Here is a 15524-nt window from a genome sequence, read left to right as displayed (position 1 = left end):
TACCCCAGCTAAACCAATGGAGAAAAGTTTTGAGGAGATTGTTCATATCTTACAGGAACACCTAAGCCCTACACCACTGCTGATAGCAGAAAGATTCAAGTTCCATAAAAGAAACCAGCACAAAGATGAGAGCAATGCTGACTAGCTTACGGAACTATGCAAGTTATCGAAGCACTGCCAGTTCGGAGCAGGACTGGCAGACACCTTATGGGATAAGTTTGTCTGCGGGCTCCAGAGTGAAGGGACCCAGAAACGACTACTTTCGGAAAAGGACCTGATGCTAGAACAGGCTTTCAGCGTGGCAGTATCCTACGAAGCAGCAGCACGGGGAGCTGCGGAAATACAACAGAAACCACAAGAATACAGCGCTAACGAAATGGCGTATGGAGCCGAAAAGTGCTATCGCTGCGGCAGAACAACCCATGAGCAGAAGGACTGCTGGTTTAAAGACAAAATATGCAGGCAATGCGGGAAAATGGGACATATAACAAGAGTCTGCAGGTTGGGAAAGAAGACCAACACGACAAGAACTACTAAGGAACAGTACAGGAAAGTAAAGAAACTGACAGATAGTAGTTCAGAAGATCAGGAGAGTGATAAGGACTCCGGGAGCAGGCGACTAAGTTGTTTAAAGCTACACAACGTGATCGCAAACGAAGATCACCGAACCATTTGGGTCACCCTCATGATAGCAGGGTCCCCAGTAAAGATGGAATTGGACACAGGATCAGCCCTAACTGTCATGAATCGATGAGACTATGAGCGGCTATTCTCACACATACCCTTAAAGGACACGTCCATTGTATTGAAGACATACACGGGGCAAAAGGTCTACCCCAGAGGAAAAATAAGGGTGCCAGTTGAATATAACGGAAAGGAAACACAGAAACTATACATGTATATACTACGAGATGGAGGACCACCATTATTGGGACGTGAATGGATCCGAAAGCTACAACTGGATTGGCATTCCATTCTGGCACTAACTGTGACTGACAAAAAAGATGATGACGTCGCACCTGGACGTCTGTCACAAATTCTATCTGACGCGGAAGAGGTGTTCCAACATGGACTTGGGACTCTAAAGGAGTAAAGGCAACCATAAAGATTGAGGATAACGCAACCCCAAAATTTTTCAAGGCCAGACCGGTGACATATGCGATACGCCCAGCTGTGGAAGCTGAACTGGAGAGTCTGGAGCGTTCGGGGGTGCTGTCTAAGGTGGACTGGAGCGAGTGGGCCACACCCATCGTTTCTGTAATGAATAAAGCATTGAGCAGCACACCTGGGGAGCCAAGGAAGGTTCGCATCTGTGGAGACTTCAAGGTGACTGTGAACCCAGTCCTGCACACAGTACAGTATCCGCGGATAGAAGATATTTTCGCCTCACTATCTGGAGGGAAACGTTTTACAAAGATTGACCTGGCTCAAGCGTATCTACAAATGGAGGTAGAAGAAGCATCTAGGAAATACCTCACGATAAACACTCACAAAGGCCTTTACCAGTACAATTGACTGGTATTTGGGGTAGCATCGGCCCCGGCTATGTGGCAGAGGGCAATGGAACAAGTCCTGCAAGGGATCCCGGGGACCCAGTGTTATTTGGACGACATCCTGGTTACGGGCGAAAATGACAATGAACACCTTGCCAACCTGGAACAGGTGCTCACGAGATTGCAGGAATATGGGCTACGAGCCAACCGTCCCAAATGCGAGTTCTTCAGGAGATAAATCTCGTATTGTGGCCACATGATTGATGAGGAAGGGTTGCATAAGTCGCCAGACAAGATTGAGGCTGTAGTCAAGGCTCCAGCACCAGAAAATGTGTCGCAACTGAGGTCGTTCCTCGGGTTGGTGAACTACTACCATAAGTTCTTGCCGAATTTATCTACAATTCTGCACCCACTGAACGCCCTCCTTCAAACTGGTGTAACATGGAAATGGAGTGATGAGTGTAAGCATGCCTTTCAGGAATGTAAATGCCAAATCACTTCAAAAGAAGTATTGGCCCACTACAACCCAACACTACCGATTCGGTTGGCATGTGATGCGTCACCTTACGGCATTGGAGCGGTGCTGTCACACAAATTCCGTGACGGTTCAGAGAGGCCAATAGCCTTTGCATCGTGCTCGTTAACCTCAGCCGAGCGTAACTACGCCCAGATTGACAGGGAGGCCCTCAGCCTGGTGTGGGGGGTGAAGAAGTTCAATCACTATCTGCACGGGCAGAAATTCACCCTACTGACTGATCATCAACCCCTGGTCTCAATTTTTAACCCAAAGAAGGGCGTTCCGGTGATGACGGCGCAACGGCTGCAAAGATGGTCACTTTTTCTAGGGGCACATCAATATGACATAGAGTACAAAGGTACGAAACAACATGGAAACGCTGATGGGCTGTCGCGCCTACTGTTGCCTACGGCGGAAGAAGCACCTGCAGTGGACCCTGTGGAGATATTCCATGCGACCATAGTCGAATGTTTGCCTGTTACAAACGCAAGTATTGAGAAGGAAACCCGAAATGACCCGGCACTCTCTCGGGTATATGATTTGACGGTGAAGGGATGGCCAGCATATGGTGACTCACTGTTGCCAGCATTCTCGACAAGGAGGGAACAGCTGTCAGTGTGCCGGGGAACCTTGATGTGTGGATCCCGAGTGGTAATTCCACCCAAGTTGAGAGATAGAGCACTCAATGAGCTTCATGAGGGTCATCTGGGAGGGGTAAAAATGAAGAGCCTAGCCAGGGTGTTTGTGTGGTGGCCGGGAATCGATAAAGAAATCGAGGATATGACCAAGAGATGCACAGGATGCCAGAAGGTCCAAAACGCTCCACCACAGGCCCCGCTACATCCATGGGAGTGGCCCTCATCTCCATGGCAATGGGTACACATTGATTTCGCTGGTCCATTTATGGACTCAATGGCCTAGAAATTCAGTAAGGCGCTGCAAGCTTTGCGCCCAGTTACCGCCTAAAGAGGGCTTCTGCGCCAGTATAGGAGGTTGCGCTGATATTGAGATCGGCGGTAATGGCGGCGGTAGCCGGTAGCGCTGCGCCGGCACCGATGACGTCATCGGTGTGCGCAGTGCCCCGTTCCCGCCCCGATGCCGGCCCGACGCCCATATTCAGTTGCCGCCGCCTCCTCCGTGGCGGCCGCTACTAACATCCGGAGACCAGGGCCTTACTGCAGCCTTAGTGGGGCGCATAAAGGTGGAGGTGCGGCCGGCCGCTTTTTCGGCGGCCGCCTGCCCGCACCTCCTTCCTCAGCCTCCTCCACCCCCCCCCCGCGGCATTGCCGGCTGCTTTCCGCGAGCTCGGCACTTCTCCGTGGTGCCGGGCTCATTTGCCGGCACAATCCAGCGGCGATCTCCCCGTTGCAGGCACCTCCACCTTAAGAGGAGGAGGCCTGCAGTACCGCAGCCTGCCGCACCGCATCGGGTGGCGTAGCGGCACTTAGAGCGCTGAAATTCAGTTTCAGCGCCCCAAGCGGGGGCGGGCACACCCTGGAATAGCGCCCGGTTCCGACTTGGGGCGCAAAAAGTGAATATTTGACGGTCGCACATGGCTCCGCACCCAGCGCTAACTTTTGGCCATTAGCCAGCTGGCGGGGCCATAGTGAATTTCTAGGCCAATGTTTCTAATCGCTGTGGACGCCCATTCGAAATGGCCAGAGGTCATTAAATTGTCCTCCACCACCACGGAGAAAACTATTGCAGTCCTAAGAACCATCTTCGCCAGGAATGGGTTGCCAGAACAGATCTGTTCCGACAATGGCCCACAGTTTGTGTCTGAGGATTTCCGGAGGTTCCTGAAGAATAATGGGGTGAAAGATTACACATCTGCCCCATATCATCCAGCCACAAATGGATTGGCTGAGAGGTTTGTTCAGACCTTTAAAAAGGCCATAAAGGCAATGTATAATGACGACATACCACTGCAACACAAGGTGGATAACTTCCTGTTTGCTTACCGGAATGCGACACATGCAGTAACCAACCAAACTCCAGCCGTATTGTTTTTCAACCGGAGACTAAGATGTCGCTTGGATTTGCTCAAACCAAACATAAGACGAGATGTTGAGGATAAGCAGTTCCAGCACATAAATGAGAAGCCAACCAGGAGCTTCAAGATAGGGCAACCAGTCTTGGCCCGCGACTACCGAACAGAAAAATGGCAGCCAGGCACGATATGCACACAGCAGGGACCACTAATGTACACAGTGGACGTTGGAGAGAGCATCGTGAGACACCATGCTGACCAGATTCTAGAGTCACAGGAACAAGCCAAACCTGTACCACAAGCATGTGCACCTGGTAATGAGCCCGAAGTACAGATTGCGTCTACCTCAGAAGCAGGGGTATTGGAAGCTGATGAACCAACCAATGACAATGAGCCAGAATTGACTCCACCGCCAGAACAGGATACTCGAGAAAGGCGCTATCCAGTCCGGATCAGGAAGCCTCCTCAAAGACTGAACTTATAAATGACTATTTCAGTTGATGTATATATTACTGAGAAAATTGTAATTGTAATTAGTTATTATTTAGTTGTTAAATGAATGTTATGTACTGTTTATCTAAAAGGGGAGGAATTGTTGTGTATGTACCTTTAAGGGAATAACTGGTCTTAGACTGCAGTACCGGCAGTGACCACCCCTGCATAAAAGGCCCTAGCAGGCTTCTGTAGTTTCAGTTTGACGCTGCCTCTTGTTCAGTAAAGTACCTGTTAAACTGTTCTCCCGAAGTCCGTGTATTATTGAGGCGTGGACTTTACACTCCCTGTGTTGTTAGTTGTTTTCATAGCATCACAGTGATAGGGAGTGTGAGGGCTGCATAGTCGAATAGTTATGTGAATGTGAGCATAGAGAGAGAGGGAATGGGTAAGGGTGCATGGATGTCAGTGTCAAGTGGGATGTGGAGTAAGAGATTGCTAAAGCTGAGTGCTGGTGAGGAAAGGCAATGGGGATCAGATTGAGAGTGATGGGAAATTCATACTCACATTTCCAGTGTGCAGAAGGTCATGAAATCTCTTCCTGCACTGAATCCAGGTTCTGTGGGTTACTGATAATGAGTTGACCTCCTCTGCCACCTGGATCCACACAGCCTTGGTCTGCTGGGGAGGCTTCTTCCTCCCTGAAGAAGGGAAGAGCACCTCTTTATGAGCTCTTGCTCCCTCAACTAAAGCCTGCAAGGCAACGTCATCAAACCTGGGAGCAGACCTAGGTCTCTCGCTGGTCATTCTACCTCCAGGTCCCTATAGCATGAAAGGCTAAAAGGTTGCCAGTCTGCAGAAGAAGCAAGGCTTGTTGCAGACCTTAAATGCAGCAGCAATGATGACGTCATTGGAGGCAACTTTCAGACTGGAAAAACTCATTTTCCATGGGTTCCCACACGTTGGAACTCAATTGGCCAATTAAGTTAAAATCGCATCAATCTCCCACATCGATTTCAATTCGGGTGGATAACACGAAATGCAGATTACACGACCCCAGCCCGCCCCTGAATTAAAATCCAGCCTTTGTGTCCCTCTTCACAAAAGAGAGGGACGATGCAGACGTTGTATTTAAGGAGGAGGAGTGCAAAATATTAGATGAGATAAACATAGTGAGAGAGGAAATATTAAGGGGTTTAGCATCTTTGAAAGTAGATATATCACCAGGCCCAGGCTGTTAAGAGAAGCAAGGGAGGAAATGGCGGAGGCTCTGACCATCATTTTCCAATCCTCTCTGCCTACAGGTGTGGTGCCACAGGATTGGAGGACTGCTAACATTGTACCATTGTTAAAAAAGGGAGAAAGGGATAGACCGAGTAATTATAGGCCAGTCAGCAAATTGTTGGAAAAAATTCCGGGGGACTGTATTAATCGTTATTTAGAAAGGCACGGATTAATCAAGGACAGTCAGCATGAATTTGTTAAGGGAAGGTCATGTCTGACTAACTTGATTGAATTTTTTGAGGAGGTAACAATGAGGGTTGATGAGGGTAGTATGTTTGATGTAGTCTACATGGATTTTTGCAAGGCTTTTGACAAGGTCCCACATGGCAGACTGGTCAGAAAAGTAAAAGCCCATGGGATCCAAGGGAAAGTGGCAAGTTGGATCCAAAATTGGCTCAGTGGCAGGTAGCAAAGGGTAATGGTCAACTTATGCTTTTGTGACTGGAAAGCTGTTTCCTGTGTGATTCTGCAGGGCTCAGTACTAGGTCCCTTGCTTTTTGTGGTATACATCAATGATTTAGACTTCAATGTAGGGGCATGATTAAGAAGTTTGCAGATGATGCAAAAATTGTCCGTGTGGTTGATAGTGAGGAAGAAAGCTGTAGACTGCAGGAAGAAATCAATGGACTGGTCAGGTGGGCAGAAAAGTGGCAAATGGAATTCAATCCGGAGAAGTGTGAGGTAATGCATTTGAGGAGGGCTAATAAGGCAAGGGAATACACAATAAATGGTAGGATACTGCGAAGTGTAGAGGAATAGAGGGACCTTGGCGGTGTGTTCACAGATCCCTGAAGGTAACAGGACACGTAGATAAGGTGGTTAAGAAGGCATACGGGATACTTTATTAGTTGAGGCATAGAATATAAGAACAGGGAGGTTGTGCTTGAACTGTATCAAACACTATTTAAGCCACAGCTAGAGTACTGTGTATAGTTCTGGTCACTGCATTACAGGAAAGATGTGATTGCACTAGAGAGGGTAAAGAGGAGATTTACAAGGATGTTGCCAGGACTGGAGAATTTAGGTATGAGCATTTTTCTATGATTCTATGATGACACCCAATTTAACAGAAAGGGCTGTCACTCTCTCATTGTCCAGCTTGTGTGTGACAATATACGGAGAACCCTGTACATCAAGATAAAATTTGCTAGATGTTGCCACAGTGCATCTATCATTTGGAATTTTTCTGTCTCTGAGCTCTTCAGGAAAGTAGTTGTCTTGTGACACAGCATACCCCCTGCTCTTGGTTAATTACCTATTCAGAGTGGCCTGAACAGCAGCAGAGGAGTGAGGTACATGTCTCTACTAGATTGGTCATCAAGAAGACCATCGGGATCTGAAAGGGGCTCTTTCACAGTCTTGAAAAGTTAGGAGAGGCTCTGCAATATTCTCCAGCTCGTGTGTCCCGCATAGTTATAGCCCTCTGTGCCCTGCACAACTTCACCATCCAAAAATACATAGATATGGACATTCTTGGGGAGGTGGCCCTAACTGCTTTGGAGGCAGAGCCATATGGAGGAGAGCATCAGGATGACCATTACAAAGTGAACACCTCAGTAATGCTTGCAAAGGATATCAAAGCACAACTAATCACTGAAGTCATCTCTTCTGTTTAATACAGTCCACCTCTCTCATTAGTGCCTTAACTCTTTCTTGCACAGCTTCAAATAAAGGACAAATCCTTCAATCTACTAACCATCTTAGAAGCTCACAACACATCAGCCCTCTTTGCCGCAACATTAATAATTGAATAAGTCAGCATGAAATAAGTGCCTTCCTGTATGACAGTAATTCTACATGAATAACAAAGCATTACATAAGTGCACATTCTATTTTAATACTCCAAAGTGAACAGAAGCCAACCTATTCTTTCCTAAAACTGCACTTCCCCTGGGTGGCTAAACCTGCCTTTCTTTGTCCTATCCTAGTGCTTCTGCTTGGTGTAACCGGAGAGCCAGTGGTGGTTGGCTGCTCCTGGGCCTGCATCCCAGCCTCCAAAGTCTGGAAGCTGGTTCCAGGGTGCTGTCTAATCTGTCCCCAACTGCCACCGAGGCAGCAGTCTATGTTTCTGTGGAGGAGGAGGTACTGACTAGTCTCTGGCCAATACTGAGTTGAGGGGCTGCTGCAGATTCCAGTGAGGCAGCCACATGCTCCATTCATGGATGAAACAAAGAGAAAGCTTCCCTGATATTGCTGCAAATCAGAGTTGTAGACTCCAGAGTCACACTTGTCAGTTGCTGCACATCCTTGAAGATTGACCTCAGAGCCTCCATGCAGGTGTGAATTTCCTTGAATACCCTCCTATGCAGGTGAATACCCATGAGATCTAGGTCTCACAACTCAGATGCCATAGGCAGGCTTCTCCTCAGCCTTAACTGGGAAGATAGCACATCCTCACCCCACTCCCCTTTCGCTCCCTTTGTGAATCACCCGATGCCACGTCCTCACGAACACTATTTAATTCCCTTCGGTGAAAATATCTGAGGTGGTGTGTAGAAGTGACAATCTTCAGCCAGACTTGGCTTTATAGAGACTGCATTTAAATTTCAAGTACCCTTGTGCAATACTTCCATTTTCCATGGGAGTTATGCTAGTGAACCACCAATGAATATTGAAATAAGCTGACCCCCACAATCTATCACAGATTCAGCTCTGCAGAGCATCAGCAGTTGGAGGGCCTGAATCATTGGTGCAAATCATCACATGAAATTTTGGGGCCACTGTAAAGAGAGAAGTAAATGAGTAAATGGATGGATTTACTGGCCAAAAAATTCCGCTTTGGGCGCAATCGCTGATCCGGGCGCAAACTGCACTCAAAATTGCGCTAGTTTTACAAAGTGAATTTTTTGCTCAAGTTTCCGCTCAAACTCATTTGCATATCGCTGAACGTAACGTCTTCCCTGAAACAGCGCAATCGTGCAGCATTTTAGAAAATAAATTTTAAAAACATTTGCATTAAAAAATATTCTGTGATATATTTAAGAGTGGCAACCTGGTGCAGTTTTATTAATGCAGCTGAAAATGGGTTCATCACAAAAAAAATAAGCATTTTTAATCAGAGTGTCTAGTTCACTACCTGTGAGTAACCTGATTTTAAATAACTTTAAAAAATCTATACAGAACCATTTACTAGTTAAATTGGTGTACAGTACTCAGTTCCTTAGTAAATTAAAAAAATTTTTTAAAAAAATGCCTATTAGTGTCCTTGCGCCTTAAAAAAAGGTTAATTTTAAGAATCTTCGAAGGCCTGCAAATGGGTGCAATTAGCAGAAACTCGCAATGGTGATTAATTCAATCGGGGGTGTGGCCAGTTTTGTGGGTGGGGCCGGCTTCCAGCGCAATTTTTTTTAAACTAGCGCAAAAGATCGCGGCAGCTCAACTTGCGCCGGACGTAATTTGCGCTTGAAATTCCTCAATCTTTTGCGCTGATTTGGCCGATTTAGGGAGAATCGGCTGGAAATACCAGCACAACCCAGCAGAAACTCCAGGCCACAATTTGTAAAAGAATGCATTTGCAACTTTGCTAGAAATACCAATCAGAGGAAACCTTTAGAAACCTTTAGTCATAGCGATCAGACAAAATCTTGCTCCTTATTGATTCGCTGAAGTTGCATTAATATATTTGTTAATCTACTTTGAGTAATGTTCAAAATGTAGTGCTGTGACTTAAAAGATAAAATAAAATAAGGTTTAATCAACGGGTTATAAGTAGATACATCATTAGTTGTAATTCATGCTGCTGAATTGAGAAAACAGATCATCCTTTTCTCAGCTGCTCCAAATATGCAATCAGTTTGGCTCTATTCACAGCATTCCTGCCTCTGAGCCAGGTGCTCGGCAAGTCAGGCAGAGGCAGCGCAGCGCGGTGAGCAGCAGCAGCAGCTAAGCCGACCCGCTGGAGCACATCGGCTGGCAGCTCCTCGGCGGGAAGGAATTCCGACTGGGAGGAGGGGAGCCGAGCATGGCGGCCAGAGGCCGACCCGCGAAGAGGGAGAAGCAGGCCCCGGGCCGTAGAGCGTGGAGCCGGCGATGGTGAAGAGGAGGCTGAATTGGAGCATTCACATCCCGATGATGTGTTCGGCGAGTCGGGCAGAGGAGCGCAGCGCAACAAGCAGCAGCAGCAGACTCACGACAAGCTGCAGCACGTCGGCCGGCAGCTCCATTTCGGGTAACTCGCAGTCCGGATGGGAGGAGGGGAGCCGGGCATGGTGGCCAGAGCGGGAGAAGCAGGCCACCACACGTGGAGCCGGCAACAGTGAGGAGGAGGCCGCGGTGAAGAGGAGGACGGAGCGGCTGAGGGGCATCGTGCTCCCACTGCCACGGGAAGCCATTGTATTGACTCTGAACGCGGCGCTGTATGTATAGCTGACGCGTCCCTACGGGGAACAAGCATTCCATTGTACTTGTTACATATGGCAAATAAATCTAATCTGAATCTGATGGTGTGTTGAAGCCCGATTCCAGCAACTGAGCTTATAATTTTGGCTAACATTCCGTTTGTACTCAGCGACTGCTGCATTATCAGAGGTGCCATCCTTCACATGAGATGTGAGATGAGAAACCAAGGCCCTGTCTACTTGTTCCAGTGGTTCATATGGGCATTGAAGACTTTCAGGCATATTCAAAGAAGAGCAGGGGGATTTCCTGGCCAATATTTCTGCTAGAACCAGAGGCTATTAGTACCTAGATTTCTCACCTTGAAAGTAAATGAATGAGGAGGCCTCTCTGATGAAGAGTCATACTCAAAATGCTAATTCATCTTTTCTTTTTACAAATGTTGACCAATCTGCTGTGTATGCCCAGCAATTTCTGTTTGTGTTTCAGATTTTTATTTTGGGGGTCTTACAGAGGTACTAAGTGGAATACAGAAGAGGACATAGGTACATACTGGTTAAAATAATCATGCTCAGGATTGATGCCAAGAAGCACTTCTTCACACAAAGTGTGATTTAAAAAAATTCATTCTCAGGATGTAGGTATTGCTGACAGTGGTAGGCCACCTTCTTGAACTGCTGCAGTCCATGTGGTCGTTATTATTTGTGGCGCTTTGATACAACTGAGTGTATTACTAGGCCACTTCAGGGCGCAAGAGTCAACCACATTGGTGTGGGACTGGAGTCACATATAAGTCAGACCAGGTAAGGATGGCAGGTTTCATTCTATAAAGGATATTGGGGAACCAATTGGGTTTTTACGACTTTTTTTTACTGATACCAGACACTGAATTCAAATTCTCAAATTGCCATGGTGGTGGCTTCCTCACTTAGGCGTGAGTCAGTGCCTGATGATGTCATTGGACCTGATCTGCATATTTAAAGTACAACCCCACCTAATTTGGTTGGACAGCTTTGCTGCCTGTCCAAAAGTGCTGGTAAAAATCAGAAACAATGGAATCCGGTTAGGACATCGGCTGGTGGACTTAAAGCTGTTAAAATACACTGAGCAGGTAGAATTATAGGGTGCTAAATTAGATAAGGACCAAGAATGGGTGCGGGGATTGCGATGCACAATCTGCCCGCGCCCATTGAAAGTAGTGCAGGCAACACGTGAAATTCGTGTTGTTTATTCATTAACATGATTGAAGTGCTGAGTCCAGTGCTGAAAACACTGCTGGTTGGCTCAGCGCTCAACAAGGAGCCCAATATCAGGGGAACTCGGATCTGTATTTAAAGGTTGCCTGCAGAGTGAAAGGCTGTCTGCACTTCGTAAAGGGGAGGTGCTTTGTGAGAGAAGTACCTCATTCTGACTGGAGCTGAGCAAAGGGGAAGTTAGCAATGCCACAACAAGGCAGAGAAAAGGCACCTCGGTTCTCGGACTCAGTATTGGAGGCCGTGGTGCAGGGGGTCGATAGGAGGAGACAGGTCCTCTGCCCGCAGGGGGTCAGGAGGCCTTCCAGACACACTGTATAAAGGCAGTGGGAGCCGATTACTGAAGCAGTCACTGCCATCCGTCACTCTCCCAGGGCCTGGATCCAGTGCCGGAAGAAATTTAATGGCCCAGTAATTCCGGTCCCAACGCGTGAGTGCGGACGGGGTACTCACGCGTGGGCCCGTTGGAAGTGCCAGATTTCAGCATGCACAGCGCATGCGCGGAAAACCGGCATTTCCTCTCCTCTGAACCAAGGGGTTAAGAGGCGGTTCCCTTGTGACGTTTGAGGTAGCGCGTACGCGTTGAACTTTGTTTTTTTTGACAGGTTTGTCCGTGCGTGAAGGCCTCCACTTTTTACGAATGTAAAAAGCAGACGTAAGGGCTTAGTTTTATAAAGTAAATGGTCTAATAATTAAAGTTAGAACATTTTTTCCACAGGTTTATTATTTTTAAAGAATTTACAGTAAGGTAAGTGTATTTTGGACCTGATTTCTGGGAAAAAAAATGTTGGCAGAAATTTGAATAATTGTTTAAATTAGTTTTTTTTAGTTATTAATGGTTAATTTAATTATTGGAATGTTTTTTAACTTTTATTTAAAGTTTAAGTAGTGTTTTGGGCACCCGGACTTTTCATGAGTTTGACAGGTCTTATGTCTAACTCATGAATGGACTTTTGTAAACTCCCATTGGTTGCCCAGTGCTCACGTGATCCCAGCCGGCTCATCACACTAAGTACGCCACTGGATCACGCACGCACAGCGCGCCGGGAGCTGAACCGGGCCACAGACCGGAAATCCACACAGGCCCAGTCTTCAAATGTCAGTGCGATATGTAAGTGTAGGTCGGGGGCTTGCACCCACGGGAAGCCCCCGACCCGAATTTCTGGGCCAATGACCTCACATGAGTGTCAAGGTCAGTGAATGCATCTTTAAATGCCATATCCCACCAACTGCACCACTGGCCTCACACACTGCTCAATGCACCACACCCCATCAATCACCTACCAACAATCTCTAGCAATCATGACTCATACCTTACGATCATAGCTGCACCTCACCCTCACACACATACCACTGTTGCAAGCCTCATACCCACATCTCACACCCTGCACACACTGTCAGCTATTCAACCATAACTAGCACATCACCCAATGATACACTTCACCCAAACGCATTGCACCACACTCACTGACACACTTCACCCAAACACATTGCACCACACTCACTGATACACTTCACCCAAACGCATTGCACCACACTCAATGACACACTTCACCCAAACACATTGCACCACACTCACTGACACACTTCACCCAAACACATTGTACCACACTCACTGACACACTTCACCCAAACACATTGTACCACACTCACTGACACACTTCACCCAAATACATTGCACCACACTCAGTGACACACTTCACCCAAACACATTGCACCACACTCAGTGACACACTTCACCCAAACACATTGTACCACACTCACTGACACACTTCACCCAAATACATTGCACTACACTCAATGACACACTTCACCCAAACACATTGCACCACACTCAGTGACACACTTCACCCAAACACATTGCACCACACTCACTGACATACACATCAACAAAACACATTGCACCACACTCACTGACACACTTCACCCAAACACATTGTACCACACTCACTGACACACTTCACCCAAACACATTGTACCACACTCACTGACAAACACATCATCCAAACACATTGCACCACACTAACTGACACACTTCACCCAAACACATTGCACCACACTCAGTGACACACTTCACCCAAACACATTGCACCACACGCACTGACACACTTCACCCAATCACATTGCACCACATTCACTGACAAACACATCATCCAAACACATTGTACCACACTCACTGACACACTTCACCCAAACACATTGCACCACACTCAATGACACACTTCACCCAAACACATTGCACCACACTCACTGACACACTTCGCCCAAACACATTGCACCACACTCAATGACACACTTCCCTTTCTCTTGCAGGCCAAGGCGGCGCCAGCAGGAGCTAACAGGCGGGCAGCAGGCACGGCTGCAGAACCTGACCCAGCTGGAGAAGAAGAGTCTAGATATAATTGGAGGGGCCGTCATTGAGGCCGTGGCGATTGGCGAGGCTGAAAGCATTGATGATGATGACGGTATGCTCAAACCTAATCCTTCTTCTCATATTCCACTTCCTCCTCATCCCACAATCTCTTCTCACTTACAAGCTGCTGATGTGTAAGCATGCACATCTTGCTTTACCCCATCCCTTCACCACAACTCAACCCATGTGCCTTTCTCCTTTCAGATACCCAAGAACTGCCAACGGCCCAGCCTGTGTAGGAAGAAGTAGAGGAAAGTGATAGAGAAGAGACACCATTACTCGATCTGACATGACCAGACACCAGCTCAGAACATGGTACTGTGCGAACTTTAGATGGTAGTATAGAAGCGGGATCTGCATGTGGTGAGTCACCAGGCACGAGTGGACTGCAGCTAGGCTGGGGGAAAGGGTAGCACAAGTGCCAGCTCCCCAGAGGGTGAGGTTGCAAATGAGTTCTGCTGCCTGCACACAGAAATGCTTGGTGAATTGCATGCCTGCCAGAGAGCCTCTTGTCACTATCAAGGAGCATGGAGGATTCCGGCTCCAATCTTGCACAGGGCTTTGCACGAAGCTTGGAGCCCATGATTTCAAGGATAGAAGTGATGGCCAACTCCTTTAGAGCACTTGTGGGCCCAACTACAATGCTGGTTGTGATGGGCAATGTTGCAGCTTCCATTGCAGCATAAGTGGTAGTGACCCAATGCCTGAGTGCTGCAGTGGAAGCTCAAACCTCTGCCATGCAAGCTCAGACTTCTCTCATGCAGGCTTAACTTGCTACCACACAAGCTCAGACTGGCTGGGTTTACGAGTGTGGAAAAAAGATTGCAGGGTGTCACAGCAGTCCAGCAATCTGTCCACCAACAGATGGCTAGGAATGCTGAGGCGCTGCCCCGGGGGAGTGGCAGTGGCTCCGTGGAGCAAGGACCTGCTGTCCTCTCTCAGGAGGACAGCATTCATACTTCCACCACTGCCACTCAACCAGTGCCTTTGAATTTGCCTGTCAGCCAGCCAGCCCAGACTGCCGTCCATGCCGAGGTGGTACATTCTACAGCCAGGCCTTCTAGCCCCAGAGCTGCTCAAGGTCATCCTGCAAGGCTATCTACGGTGCCCCCCAAGGAAAGTCAGCAGCTGTCCACCAGCCATGTTGCAGCCACTGGGGTAGCACTTCATTGGAGCACTAGAATAGAAAAAGGCACACGAGAAACAGACACTAAGGGAATTCACAAGGGTGATTAGTTGACTTTGCAATGTAATATTGGAATGAATCATTTATAAACTATGTTTGGGATGCTTGTTTTGTGGTGGCTTTCATTTCCGCATTGTGGCCAAGAGGACTCTGTGATGTTCTGTGACAGAGGGATGATAAGGTGGGGAAGTGTTGAGCAACAGGGATCTGGGATTGCATTGAGAGGGAGCGGAGTCTGATAATGCGCTCACGGACAGCCTGTCCGGAACAAGGATTTACAGGCTGCCTTCTCCCTTCCTTCTCCTTTTATTTCTTCTCCTTCTCTTCCTCCTCCTCTTCCTCCTCCTCCTCCTGAGGTAGCTGTGGAACCCGTGGTGGCAAGGACTGCACCCTGATGATGGCCAATTTGTGGAGGATGCAGCCAAGACCACTACAAATTGGGACATCCACTCCGGTGAACACTGGAGAGCTCCTTCTGAATGGTCAAGGCAGCAGAACCATTGCTTCAGCACCCTGATGGTCTGCTCGATGAGGTTCCTTGTGGCAGCATGGATCTCATTATATGATTGCTGGCCACGAGTGGTGGGGTTGTGGAGGGGAGTCATCAGCCAGGTGTAGAGC

The sequence above is a fragment of the Somniosus microcephalus genome, chromosome 14, assembly GCF_052327205.1.
Source record: "Somniosus microcephalus isolate GS21.2 chromosome 14, FLI_Smic_1.0, whole genome shotgun sequence".
In the NCBI taxonomy this organism is placed as follows: domain Eukaryota; kingdom Metazoa; phylum Chordata; class Chondrichthyes; order Squaliformes; family Somniosidae; genus Somniosus; species Somniosus microcephalus.
This window is presented reverse-complemented; position numbering follows the sequence as displayed.